The sequence below is a fragment of the Gossypium hirsutum genome, chromosome D10 (assembly GCF_007990345.1).
Source record: "Gossypium hirsutum isolate 1008001.06 chromosome D10, Gossypium_hirsutum_v2.1, whole genome shotgun sequence".
NCBI lineage: Eukaryota > Viridiplantae > Streptophyta > Magnoliopsida > Malvales > Malvaceae > Gossypium > Gossypium hirsutum.
Genome location: NC_053446.1, coordinates 24914001 through 24924301, shown reverse-complemented (window position 1 = coordinate 24924301; position 10301 = coordinate 24914001). Strand labels below are relative to the sequence as shown.

Below are 10301 nucleotides of genomic sequence, written 5' to 3'. Positions count from 1 at the left end.
CCACAAATGCCGCTATAGAACAAACCTTTAGCGACGCTTTTCGCAAAAACGCCACTAAAAACATAACATTTTAAAAAATTATTTTAATCAAATAATATTTATTTTTATGATAAATATTATATTATGTTTTATTTTTTAAATTTGAACTTTAAATATACTTTTAAGGATAAATAAAAAATATTATTTAAATTAAATTTTCTATGAAAATTTGAACTTTGAAACTAAATATAAAAATTAATGAATTTAGTTTTAGAATTTAAAATAATAAATTAATAACACAATTAAAATCCAAAAGTTAGAACTCAAGTTGTCGTAAATATTAAAAGTAAAAATAAAAATTTAGAATCAAAACTAAAATAAATAATACATATGAGAAACAGACTGACTAGTTGAACCTGCCTATGACAATACACATTGCAAGGTAATAAAAAATACAATGCATTTTCTTAATCAAGTAAATCTTGGTAATAAAAGATATAATACATTTACTTAATCAAGGAAATCTTGTAATGAACTCAAAGCAATGAGCCTTAGAGAAAAACTTTTGAGCATGGCTTCGAATTTGAACTGCAGATTTAGTGCCTACATGCTCATTATTATTGGCAGGCCCCATTCTCTTTACATAACTACAGCAGCTGTAATGGCAAAAACAAAACAAAACAAAACATGCTGACTTCAACAATAATGCAGCGTGTGTCAGGAAAATGTTTAAATTTAAGTCAATTCTTAACTTATTCTCTGCAATACCAGGGCACAGCTAGAAGGAACTCAACTTCCCTGTAAACCCTACGAGTGATTAATTTTAAGAGTAAAAAAAATTGAGCATGTCAGCTCTAATAAGAGTGGAATGATCGGGATTAATAAATTAGAATCAAAATTTGGATTCAACCTATGGCTCATGCAAACACCTTCAAGACGTGGCATCTGGGATTCAAATCCCAACATCATAACCATTTTAGTATATCTAATCTTATATAAAATGGGGTATAGCAAAAGGTGAGAAAACTTACTCGTTATTATTGGCAGGGCCCATTCTCTTTACCGTTTATGGAATTGCCATAATGAAATGACGAATCCAACCATCCAGTAGTCTTGGCTTTTTCAACATATGCTAGAAACTGTTTTTGGGCATGAGCAGAACATGATCCTTTGCCAATCAGAGGGGAGAATTAAGATATAAACTTGACCGCCTTGCACATTGGTCTGCAACACAAACCATTCTACCACCTGCAATGTAGAATTCAATTCAACACTCAATAGAATATCAGAAACTCAAATATTCAATATACAACATAATCGGCATACCTTTTCCAAAGAGGTAAGCATTTGCCCCTTGCAATTGAAGAGAAATGAATTATAAACTTTATCTAACATAAGAGAATACTACCTCAACCAAAAAAAAGGTGAGAACAAACTCTCCCCAACATGAAAAGAGACGACAAAACCTATTTTGGCACAAAAAGAGCATCCGAAAAACTGTAATACATTTCCAATTCAACCGGACAAAGAAACACCGTCCATGAAATTACAATAATAATTACAATCAATGCATTCGACTATAGATACAAACGTGATCAATTATTACAATGAACTATTTGACTGATAACTAATAACTAATATATATGTATGAACAAATCCACAAAATAAATTAAAATAAATATAGAGAAAACTACATCCAATGACACTTAAACAAGGGATCAAAAAGTTCCCTTAATTTCCTTTCTACTACTAAGTTATGGCCTTATCATAAAAAAGAAATAAATAGTGATAAATCTTTGAATAAAAGATACATAATCTTAACCAAATGTTGAGTACTTGTGGTAATCGATCAAGTTCTGAAATCAATTATGGTATTGCTTGCATGAACATGAGAAGGCTGTTAAACAAACAATGAAGGAACTAAGCAAGTATTTAAGTAAAATAAGTAACCTTACATCTGCTTTTGCTCATTATGGAGATACGACTTTTCGTAGTACTCAGCAGCTGAATAAAGCTGGGCCTTAAGTTCTTGAGCTCCCATAAAATCAAAGGGTCAACTAATCAATTAGTATAACAATGAAATGCTGGGAAGCTCAAAAACTCATGAAGACAAATTTTGACATCAACAAGGAGAACAAGTTAACAAACCAAATTAAAATCTTAACTCTTGCAAATATTAGATTCAGATACATGAATTTTCCAATTTTCTTCTAATAAGATATTATTATATAATACAATATGTAAAGCTTTTCCATTGCATAATTCAATTCGAATTCGCATTCTACTTAGACTAATACCATGGCTCTAAACTCAATAATGGGAATTAATCGATTCTTTTTCTTCAATAAACACAATAAGAGCAACTTATAATAGATTCATCCATTGCTGCAACTCTACTTTCTAGCTTTGAATCATATCTAACTTTAGTCATAAATGTAAAGATCTACCAATGTTAAACTGTGAAGCCTTACTATTAAGTCGCCAAAAATCAAAAGGAAAAAAACACAATAAATCAAGATACATTTCCAGTCATAATAATTACAGAAAGCAGAAATAAATGGGTTGAATATTGAGGACAAACTTGGAATCATCTATTAATCTACCATCGTAAGTAAACCGAGACAAAAGAGCCTATCATGTGACGAACTAACAAAGAGTACCAAGCAAGAAGAACAAATTATAATCCTAGCTTCGGTAACATATTAAGCATCTAACCTAAAAACAATTGGCTATAGGGAAGGTTTAACTTTAAATAATGTGGGATGACACCAATTTTAACGTATGACATCATATGTGAAGACACAACCCTTTCCAAATGGTTTAACATAAGAATTTTATTTCATATTCAAAGAGAGAAAAGAAAGGCTTAAAGCTAGTAACTAAAAGAGGATACCTTCATAATCAAGGCCCCCAAAAACATTAATAAGAATAATGAGGAAACAAGTGCTTGTAAATTGTAATAATAAACGGTGTTGGAAAGCAGTTGAGCCATTGCAGGGCAGCTCATTTACTTCTTGTGTTGGTGCAGACAAATCCATATTCTTGAGAAAGCACCAACAAAATCATATGTTCATTATGTTAGCTGCAGAAGAATGTTCACAAGATTTAGTGATGCCATAGTTTTGTTCTTAGATTCCTAATCTATCTCAAAACTAAATTCCTTTGTCTTTTGCAATTACTGTAGAACTGTTTCTACTACAACAACAACAAAAAAAAACAGTTAAGTGAAGCCAACATTGATATGAAAAAACAAATTTACATCATCATATCTTTGAAAGTTGAAATCTAACCAAGTAGCTAGCTGCTAGTGGCTTTTGTAAATAGACGCAAAAACTAAATTAAAACTCCATGATTGGTAAACAAATTTCACAAAAAAAAAAAGAAAAAGAAAAAGAAAAAGAATGAAGTAGTTTTACTACTTTTTCAACCATAGGAGGCAACAAAAACTTAGTAGCAAATTTCACAAAATTTCTTAATTTCTCTCTAAAGCTTTCTATTCCTTTGATTCACAGTAGCTTACCAGTTTTAGAGAACCCAACCTTCCTACTAATTACGACATAAAAGTACAAAAAAGAAAAGCCCTTTAGTGCCAAAACACCATTACAATCAAGTTTCTCTATTAAATTTTGGAGTAGTCGCCGGTGAGGATATTGTGACCGATAGACATTCAAGTATCAGCTGCTATAACACAGTAATCAGTCCTAGTGATAGCAGCGCAATATCTGCAATTTAGGAAAGCAATAGCATATCTGCAATTTGATATTAAGTTGTTAACAAATTGGGGTATCGTGTCTTATAAAATATAAATTCAAGTGACAATTAAGTACAAAAAAAAATGGTTCAAATACGAATTAAATACTTTTAGATAAGATAAAGGGATCAACTATATATTAGCCCAATTTTAAATGAAAAATTAGACTATATGACATCCACATTGTCACTCAAAAAAAAAAATTAAACCTTAAATAATGCGTAAAATATCTCAAGGCTTCATTTGATTTCAAGAAATAGAAGTCATTCTCATTTTTGTGAAACGGAAACATTAAAGAATTGTGTTTGATTAAAAAATTTCAAATAATTTGAAAATTAAAAGAAGAATGGTTGTAAAGTTTAAAAGACACACACCCTTAGCACATCTATAGGAATTTGCAAATCTAGTCACCAGCTTCTCATTTATACCCCCGAATGAACAACAACAACCTCCAAACCAATTAGGAGCAACCTCTCGCTAGTCAATTGATGGCATTTGCACAAAATTTCTACATAAATAAATCAAAATTCCCAACAATCTAGGGTTTTCTTGAGTTTTAGAGAGAGGCAGAAGATATATTTTTTCTTGAGTTTCCGAAAACATAAGTGGACTGGCTTTCAACAATTCTACTGAAAATGGGGAAAAACTTTGCATCAATACTATGCAGTTCCCTTAGCTAAGGAAGAAAACCACAGTTCGATATTCATTCTTTGGTACAAAACAAACCACAGTTGGGAATCGGGGAAGGGTTAAGAATTAAAAAAACAAAAAAAATTGTACATCAATTAAAACTAGCACCAGAAAAGACCATTCTCGAACATTATCACAAGTCTTAAAAGCACTAACAGCAAACTATATACCTTGAATGTATTCTCTCATTAACCCAATAAACCAAAGCTGTTAGGTGGCCATACCTAACAAAGAAGAGATAAGAAAAATGCTTTAAGTGCTTTGCAAAATTGGACCAATAATAAGAAACATATAAAATATATAGAAAGATTAGGTAAGTACTGCAAATCATAATCCATTTGAGCGGAAACTTTAAGTGAAGACATGCTTTAGGATTTCCTTGCTTCTCCCTAGCACCAACGTCCAAACCTAATAACTTAAAAAAATTCAATCAACAAACAGAAGGCGAATTGGAGCCAGAAGAATAGGGTTTTTTTTATTGTCTTCATAGTAATTTATGCAAGAAATTCCAAAGTCATGAAGAATTAAAACAGAAAGGCAAGTAGTTGGAAATAAATGATTGGGAAGAAGTTGAGAAAACTTTACCTTGGGTATGTTGAAGGAAAGAAGGAGGCTTCAGAGTCACATGAGAAACAGATAAAGATGGCTTTTGCGTAATGAAACATGTATGTTAGGTGTTGAAATTAAAAAAAAAAGAAAGAAAGAGGGGAAAATGATGATGAAGACGGTGGTGGCAGAGAGAAACACTTAAAAGCGTGTTTTGAGGATACCAATTTTAGGGGGGAAAAATTATACTTTCAGGGGGAAATTTTGGGATAAAGCGCCATTTTTAAAAGTGATATGATTTTTTGCTAAAAAATGCCGCTATTGTTAATTTTTTGCTGTGTTTTTATGAAAAATGTGGCAAAAAATTATTTCATTTTGAACAAAACAACGCCGTTTTGCTCTGCTAATTTTTTTTTGTCTGCTAAAAAGTATTAGTTAAGTAATTTTATAAAACATTTTTTATTACTATTTTTTATAAATTGATTTTTTATAAAATAAAAAAACCAAGTACTCTCAAAATAAATATTTTATATTTTAATAAGAAAACAAATGATAAAATGACTGTAATTAATCATTAAGTTAGAATTATCCAATGTAAGCAATCAATCTCTCACATATCAAATTTCTATTAAAGATTGAGACGTTAATCATGATTTTAAATTATTCTTTTCCGATCTAATCTCCATTTTATTAGAGATATTTTTTTTCTAACTAAAATGTAATTACTATTATTTTGCTAGATGTTCGATGTGGAATGATTTTAGTATATAAATTTAAAAAATACCAATTAATCTAAACCCTAAACCCCTAACTCCAATCTCCTAAACCCATAACCCCTAACCCCTAAACCTGCTTAAACCCCAACCCTTAAACCATAATCCCTAAACACATAATCCCTATGCCTCAAAATAGTAACTCCTAAATTTTAAACCCTAAACCATAAACCTAAACTATAATGATAATTAATTCATAAACCCTAAACCTTGAATCCCAACCCTTAAACCATAATCCCTAATCCATAATCCTTAAATCCATACTCCCTAAACCTTTAAATAGTAACTCCTAAACCGATATTAAATCTTAAATTAATCATATACCCTAAACCAAAAACTCTAAACTATAGTGATAATTAATTCAATATTTTTAAATTAATATTATTTCTTTTACGATTATATTAAAAATTTTTAATATATAAATTAAAAAACAATCAGTAATCATATACCCAAAAAAATTTAAAATTATTTTAAATAATAGTATTTTAATTTTTCCATGTGCTTTATTTTCAAATTATTTCTACGTGTCATTATTTTTTCTGAAGATTTTAAACATTCAATTAGAAATAAATTGAATTTTAATTAATTAAATAAATAAACCAATTAAGATAAAATATTTTTAGCGGCGTTTTTGGAAAAACGCCGGTAAAACCCCGAGCATTAGCGACGCTTTTCGAAAAACACCACTAAAATCCCTAGCATTAGCGGCGCTTTTCCAAAAACGCCGCTAAAGCCCTTAGCATTAGCGGCGCTTTTCCAAAAATGCTGCTAAAGCCCCGAGCATTAGCGGCGCTTTTGCAAAAACGCCGCTAAAGCCCCGAGCATTACTTACACTTTTCCAAAAACGCCGCTAAAGCCCCAAGCATTAGCGGCGCTTTTCCAAAAACGCCGCTAAAGCCCCGAAAGTTCAGAAAATGATGCCGTTGGGCTGAGGTTTTTTACAATGCTTTTCTTGAAAATGCCGCTAATGCTCATTTAATGCTCAATCTTTAGTGGTGATTTCCATAAAGCGCCGCTAATGCTCGATTTTTACCGGCGTTTTTTGTCCAAACGCTGCTAAAAGTGTCGCTAAAAGCCTGTTTTGGTGTAGTGACTATTTGGCATGTTAGCAAAGTTGCTAAATTGACTGAATGATTGCATGATTTATATTGTTGTGAATGGTTAGTTAATGTGATGTATGATTGGTTTTTTCTATAACATGATTTTGAAAGAAAATAAGGCTTATGCATGATAGATTGGTATGAGTAATTTGCTATGTAATGTTTGAAAGACCGCTATACATGCACATAGAAAATTTTGTAGGAACACATGAAATTGTGTTTTGTTAAATGATTCCACCTTGATGGTAAATTGAAAGTTGGGTCAATGATCCTATTCACTAAAAGTGTTTGATAAATCGAGGGGATGTTGAACATGCCAATAAATTGTGAAAGTATTGAATTACAATTATGTATGAGATTGTATGACATATTACATGTGCATTGGGGTGAGTTATTATTGTGGTTGACAGAGGAGTTTCGTGGAGATTCAATGACATATTAAGCTCGTATTTATTCGTAGTTAGTGCACTGCACCGGAGATTGAACGAGATTTGGCGATCTTATCACATTTATTCGTTATTTGGTGATTTTATCGCATTTATTATTTATTTGGTAGATTTTCTGCAATTATATTCATTCGGTGGTTTTACAACATCGAGCTTTGCTCACATTCGTTGGAGTTTGATAGACGGGTCCTGGGGAACTTGTGGTGTGTAGTGGATGGTTGGGGTAGGAAACTCAATTTGCATTATAACATGATCATGACTCATTGCATTTTTATTTATGTTGTTTGATTGTGATTTACGAATCCACTTATATGCTTAAATGTATGTTTAAAACCTTTTTGTTTAGGATCACACTGAGCTAGTTAGCTCACCCCATTACTTCTAACTACTTAGGTAATGAACAGAATTAGGACCGGACTTGGCATGCGGACGTACAATGGAATTCATACTTCATACTTATTGTTATTAAATTTTTATTTAAAATTTCCTAAAATTTATTTGGTTTTTGGTCTGTAAAGTAATTTGAACTGTGGTTTGGGACTGTTTCTGTTTTAGGGATTTTTCATGCATACATAGCTTCGTACATGAGATTAATTAAATATTATATATTGAAATTGGATTAAGCATGTTACTTGGCTTAATTAATAATTTGGTTCTTAAATGGTTTTTCCGCTACAATCAAGATAATCAAAGTTATTTTTTGAAAGCAACGATGTGCAAAGAATTTTTCAAAAACCACGCAAGTGTTACGAACCTGACTTAATAAAAGTTGGATATTAATAATGAGCATTTTCAAAAAATAACAAAGGTAACCTTGGTTTTATTAAAAGAGAGTGCATTTAAGGTTTTCAACCATTGATAGGGTAGAATCGTAGTTTAGGTGTCCCATGTGACTTTCACGATTCGACCATATAGTATAGGCCAGGTTTGGGAGGTTACAGAATAACACCGTAATCAGTAATTCAATTGTTTGATTCAATGGAATGGAATAGAGCTGTAATAGTATTCTTGTGTTAGGTTGAATACAATAACTGTTGTAATAGCATAAGGAAAAAAAGTTAAATGACAAAAGTACCATTAGCAGAATTTTGTTAAGTAGATGATTATTGTTATTGTTACTAAATTTTAATAAGATTATTATTAAATCTAATTTAATAAAATAATATATAATTATTATAAAAATAATATATAACCTACTTTATTATTTTTAAACTACAATGTATATTTAATGTGCTAAAATATCATTAGCAAAACAAATAATTTAATTATCTTCTAAAATAAAAGCAAAATATTAGAAGTAATAAATAGCTTGAGAATTATATTTTACATCCAAACATAATGCTCATACATTAACAAAAAGTTACATGATGTCATTACCTTATATGCCATAATCTATATGTTAAATTTTACAACATCAAAAGGTTACAACAGCCTGTGGCATTCTATTATGTCATTATACCATCCGAATATTACATATACAAAAAAGTTACCAAAACATCACCAACACAACCATGATTTTTAATAGTCAGAAAGAAATCTTCTCACCAATTCCAATCGCACAAAAGAAGGTAGACTAAGTAAAATGAGAATTTTTGTTAGATGGTCTTGAATTTTGCTTAACACACAATAGTTCTCATCCTAAGTTAATCCTTCTACTTCACATAAGGCCGAATATAATTTTTGAGCACTTTCTTGAAGCATTTTTTTGAAGCACTTTCTCGGAGGCAATGCTCCTACTTAATTTAAGGCATTTAATCCGTATGTTTTCCCCTAATAACATGGCAGCATCAGTAATTGAAGTATAAATTTGTTTACTTCCATCAGAAATATTTTTTTGTTCTGTGAAAATATGGAACCATCATGGTTTGGCTTCAACGGTTGCGATTGTGTAGCCGAGACATCTATCTCATCCATGGAAACATCATCTTCGCATCCATGGTAATTGTTTCCTTCTTCAAGATTATTTGTAGTAGCTACATCTTTAGCATCTATTTCTTCAACAATATCTACAACTGTTTGAGCATTTTTCCCAATGGCTCGATCTTTTGCATATATAGATGTAAGTTGGTCATAATAAGGGAAACTGCGATGTCTGAATTGACCGGCTAATTTATGACTTTATAAATAATTGAAGGAATCCACATTAGATATAGGTTTGGTCAAAGCAAGATAATAATGACAGGAAATAATTATTACACTTATATATATGAGTTCCACACAACATCTTTAGCTACAATCATCTGCCTATGCTCATCTCAACCAAAGTCGCTATTGTCTTTTCCACTAAGAATGTCGTAAACGATTGCCCAATCCCTTTTAAATGTTCTAATCCTCAATACAGGATTAGGTTTAGCCTTCAACATAGCATGAGGTAAAAAATTTTCTAACATTCTTTCCAGCTCATTTAAATAATCGACCTTGAATCCCGTATCTGGGTTATAGGTTCCAACATTATACAAGTCGACCATATAGACAACCAACGCAACATCTTCTTTTAGAACCCATTTCCTTTTGGTTCCTCGAGAATTTTGGGAAGAAGCAATTGATTGTGAAAAGCCTGACATAACTAGCTTAAGAAAAAAAAATTAAAATTAGGTTTGATATTATGAATCAGAAGGTTGACACTTTATAAATTTATAACACATGACGAATCAAAGAAAAATAAATTAAAGTTGTAATTCAACAACTCCAGTATTATACAAAAGAAAACTCAAACAACACCAAAGTTTCGTAAACTACATACATGAAATAACATAAAAAATTAACTTTATACTATGTTTTAATAAACCTAACTAATTTCTAAATGCTTGCCATTCATAGCACATTTGATTGGCTAGTTCCATTCTCCAAGTAGCCCATGTATCCAATGGATGAATATTTACGATATTTGGTTCATCGTCATCTATCATATTACTAGGTAATCCTTCTCCTAACTCCGCTTCAATAGGATCAAGACTTATATAGGTTCGGATAAAATTATGAAGCAAACAACATATGCAATTATGATTCTATTGTG

The 10301-nt window shown here is 31.0% G+C and overlaps 1 long non-coding RNA gene across 12 annotated transcripts; it reads right to left on the bottom strand.

The window, feature by feature from the left end:
* Positions 1–326: 326 nt before the first annotated feature.
* Positions 327–5245, bottom strand: LOC107914716 (uncharacterized). 12 transcript variants are annotated; one of them, XR_001688974.2, is made up of 5 exons: positions 5006–5217; positions 4742–4828; positions 1011–4644; positions 732–786; positions 327–635 (listed from the first exon to the last, which is right to left on the bottom strand). It is a non-coding gene; the product is annotated as an uncharacterized lncRNA (long non-coding RNA). The 12 variants fall into 12 exon arrangements; XR_001688970.2 differs by having other exon boundaries at positions 327–786; positions 1011–3728; positions 4591–4644; positions 5006–5216; XR_005919274.1 differs by lacking the exon at positions 732–786 and having other exon boundaries at positions 1011–3728; positions 4591–4644; positions 5006–5215.
* Positions 5246–10301: the final 5056 nt, after the last annotated feature.